Below are 4704 nucleotides of genomic sequence, written 5' to 3' on the forward strand. Positions count from 1 at the left end.
CTTGACTTAGAAAACCTCATGGGACAAAACCAAGTCAAGGGAAAAAGAGTGTGCTGTCCACGGATTAGAGAAGCTTGATCATGGCCGTGTAATGTCTACAAGTCCAAGTTTGCTATAGATGTGATCACAAACCTTGGAGCTTGCAGACTTGGTGAAGATGTCAGCTAGCTGATCTTGACTCCTTGTGTGGCATGGTAACACCACTCCTTCTTCAATCTTCTCTCTCACCTTGTGGCAATCGCTTTCTATGTGCTTGGTCCTCTCATGAAAGACCGAGTTTGTGGCAATGTGGATGGCCGCTTCATTGTCGCAATGCATGGTCATGGGCTGCTTTGTTTCGATGCCTAAGTCCTTGAGTAGACCCTTCAGCCATGTCATCTCGTTAGTGAGCTTCCTCATAGCTCTATACTCGGCCTCGGCGCTAGAGCATGAAACCACCTTTTGTTTCTTAGACCTCCATGTAACCATGTTGCCTCCAACGAACGTGCAGTACCCAGTAGTGGATCTTCTATCCAGCGTGTCACCATTGTAATCCGCATCACAGTAGCCAACAATCTCGGTGTTGTCATTCTTGCCCATCCAAATACCTTGACCCGGACTGCCCTTGAGATAGCTTAGGATCCTCTCGACTTGACTCCATTGGTACTTGCTTGGTGCCTTCATATGTTGGCTAACCTGATTCACAGCATAACATATGTCAGGTCGTGTGATAGTAAGGTATATTAGCTTACCTACAAGCCGGCGGTAGCGTGTGACGTCTAAGAATGGCTCGTCCATTGGTTCCTTAGGTCGGCCTTCTTTTTCCCGTAAGCTCTCCCCCTTTCGCTTGAGCTGGTAGTCTTCATCAAGTGGCGTAGCGACCGGAGACACACCAAGCTTGCCAGTCTCCTCTAACAAGTCAAGAGTGTACTTGCGTTGTGAGAGGAAGAGTCCTTCCGGTGAGCGACAAATTTCAATACCAAGAAAGTATTTGAGTTCCCCAAGGTCCTTGATGTCAAATGCCGACTTGAGGGAGTCCTTGGTGTCCTGAATGGCCGCCTTATCATCACCAGTCACGATGATATCGTCGACGTATATGAGCACCACCACCCAACCAATAGAGGTGCGACGTGTGAAGAGAGTATGATCAGCCTCCGATCGCTTAAAACCATAAGTCTTGAGAGTAGAGCTTAGTTTGTGGTACCAAGCTCGTGGGGACTGCTTAAGGCCATAGATGGCCTTACGTAGCCTCAAGACTTTTCCGGGTGTAACCATGTCTTCAAGGCCGGGAGGAGGCGTCATGTACACTTCTTCATCAAGTTCACCTTGAAGAAAGGCGTTCTTCACATCCATCCGCCATAAGTCCCATGATAGGTTGACAGCAAGAGACAGCACAACCCGAACCGTATGGAGCTTGGCCACGGGTGCAAAGGTGTCCGTGTAGTCCGCACCATAGGTTTGGGTGAAGCCACGGGCCACTAACCGGGCTTTATGCCGTTCAATGTCACCATTGCTCAAATACTTTATGGTGAACACCCATTTGGAGCTAACTGCCCGCTTGCCTTGAGGAAGATCCGATTCGTCCCACGTATGATTCCGGATCATGGCGCCGGTTTCATCCTTGACCGCATCTAACCAAACCTGATGCTCCTTGGCTTCATCATATGTCTGCGGGATCCAATTGGCGTCAACTTGGCCGAAGAAAGCTTGGTGATCAGCAGGTAACAGCTCAAGGGAACAAACGGACTGGATGGGATGAGCGACGGCTTGACTGTTGTAATATACACGCTTGTTCTTCCAAGTGGAGGGGTCAGATCGAGGTCTGGTGCTCCGACGCAGGACTGGTGCAGGAGGTGGATCCGTCCTAGGCAACTCCGTTGACGTACCGTCCGTAAGAACCGTCTCCGTGTTTTCCTCGGTAGGAGCCGCTGCCGGAGCATGTGTGTCCGGTGTAGGGCCAGGAACAGGAACACCGGCTATGGGTAGGCCAGACTCAAGGGACACACTATCTTGGGCTGAAACATTGTTATTCGTATCTCCTTGGTCAGACCCACCGTCGGTAGGAGTTTGGCGTAGCATAGGCTGCACGACACCCGTTGGTGGAGACGGGTTGCCAAGGTGATCAAGAAGGAACCTTAGACTTGAAGCTCGGTCATTAGGTGAGTGAGAGAGGTCTTTAAGGTTGTTCCAGTCCTTCTTGTCATAGTAGCCCACATTCTCTAGGAACCGGACATCTCGGGAGACATATAGACGACTTGTGGCCGGATCATAACATTTGTACCCCTTTTGTGTGGTAGAGTAGCCAATGAACATGCACTTTGTACTCTTGGCATCCAGCTTACTCCTTTGTTCTCCTGGTACTAACACAAAACAAACACAACCAAAAACGCGTAAGTGATCAAGGGATGGTTTAAATTTGTTTAGTACTTCAAATGGAGATAAGTCATGAAGAACTCGGGTTGGTGTCCGGTTGATGAGATAGCATGCAGTCATCACAGCATCACCCCAATATCGTTTGGGAACACTAGAGTGGAACATGATTGCCCGCGCCACTTCCATGAGATGCCGGTTCTTTCTCTCGGCCACACCATTTTGTTGTGGCGTGTAGGGACAACTAGTTTGATGGAGAATGCCATGCTTGGAGAGATGTTCTTTGAACTTGCCACTTGTGTATTCTCCACCATTATCAGACCTAAGTACCTTAAGTTTTGCATTAAAATGATTAGTCACATAGTTTTGAAAGTTGACAAAGGCATCAAACACTCTATCTTTAGAAGGCAATAAGGTAATCCAAGTATATTTTGATTTTTCATCAATAAAAGTCACAAAATACTTGTTATTATCTCTAGATAGGCATGGTGAAGTCCAAACATCTGAGTGAACTAAATCAAAACAATTTTCATAAATAGTAGTTGACTTAGGAAAGATAGACTTGCAATGTTTTCCAAGAATACAAGGTTCACAAGTAGAATTATCAAAAGAAATATTAGGAAACATTAGTCCTAAAGCACGCGAATGAGGGTGGCCTAGCCTAGCATGCCACACCATATTCGAATCAACAACAAAACAAGACTTAATAGAAGATAAATTTGGATCGGTTTTCTCTAGGACATAGAGATCTCCACTCCCTTGCCCTTCTCCAAGAACCTTTCCAGTCTCAATATCCTGAAAATGAACACTGTTAGGACCAAAAATTGCATAACAATTCAAATCATTTGTGGCCCTCTTAACCGATAGAAGATTGGAGGTAAATGTAGGCATAAAGAAAGCTTTTGAGGTTTTATCAAAAAGTTTCAAGTCCCCTATCCCTTTTACTGGTATTTGATCTCCATTAGCAATAACAACATTCCCTAAAGCCGGTTTTATGTTGTCAATTAACCTAGGGTTGCTAATCATATGATGTGAAGCCCCCGAGTCAATAACAAGCGATTTACTAGGCTTAGAGGTAAAGAAAGAGATACCAGACTCCTTGAGTGAGGCAATGGAGCGGATGAGAGCCTCAAGGTCTGACTTCCTCACCACATCTCCATAGGCTGCGGTCATGGCCACCTCATCTCCCTGCTTTGATGATCCGGCTCCCTTGTCGCTAACCGCTTCCTTTGAGAAGTTGGCTTTGAACTTGGCCGGCTTGAGATGAGGATGGAGAACCCAGCATTTGTCTTTCAGGTGGCCCCGCTTCTTGCAGTGGTCGCATACCCACACCTTCCTCTCCTCTTGCTTGTACACTCCTTTGTTGGCCGTAGCAAGCTCCCCCTTACCGCTAAACAAATCAAGAGATCCTTGTTCTTTCTGAATTTGGGAGCAAATATCTTCAAAGGAGGGAAGCTTCTCTGCCCTTAGGATGTGCTTCAAGAGGTCATTGAAGGATGGGTTCAAGGTAAGGAGGAGTCCAAAGATCTTGTCTTGCTCCTTCCTTTCGTTTAGCACACTCGCCTCAAGTGTACTTGGCCGCAACATGTCAAGCTCGGACCATAGTGCACGGAACTTACCAAGATGCTTAGTGAACTCCACATCATCTTGGTTAAGGTCGTTTATGGCCTTCTTGACCTCAAAGACTCTAGTCATGTTAGAGACATTACCATACACGCCTTTAAGTGTTTCCCACAGTTCCTTGGCCGTCTCGCAGTATGAGTAGGCCTCAAGGATAGGCGTGTCCAGAGAGTTTTGGAGAACAGATAGGACAACTTGGTCTTCTTGGAACCATTTGGCCTTCCTCTCGCTCTCTTCCTCCGCTTCCGCCTCGGAAGCATCTTCTTCTTTGGGGTTTTGTTTTGGGACATAGTCGGACTCGACATGACTCCAAAGGCCACGACCTCCAAGGGCGGTTCTTGTGGTTCTTGTCCACAGCAAGTAGTTTGTCCCCTTTAGGACAATCGGTGAAACGATGGGCTTGGCGTTTTCCATGGTCGGATTTCTATGGACCGATGGATAAAGCTTTTACCCGGAGAATAAACAAAAGAATGCGAGTGAGAAGAAAGGAAGGAAAGGAGACTAGAGAATAGAAACAAGTAGAAGAATGAGATTAGACTGTAGAGAATCGAACAACTTGCTCTGATACCATGTAAGACTTTGTAGAATAAAGAAGAGAATCAAGAGAATGGATATAGGTTTCGGTAGACAAAGAGAATGAGGAAGAAGAAAAGATTAGGTTTTCTTATTCCATAAGAAGCGATAATACAAGGTGGCTATGAGCCTATTTAAGGAAACACAAACTAGGGCTACACC

Source organism: Camelina sativa, chromosome 5 (assembly GCF_030686135.1).
Source record: "Camelina sativa cultivar CO46 ecotype springtype chromosome 5, ASM3068613v1".
Lineage (NCBI taxonomy): Eukaryota > Viridiplantae > Streptophyta > Magnoliopsida > Brassicales > Brassicaceae > Camelina > Camelina sativa.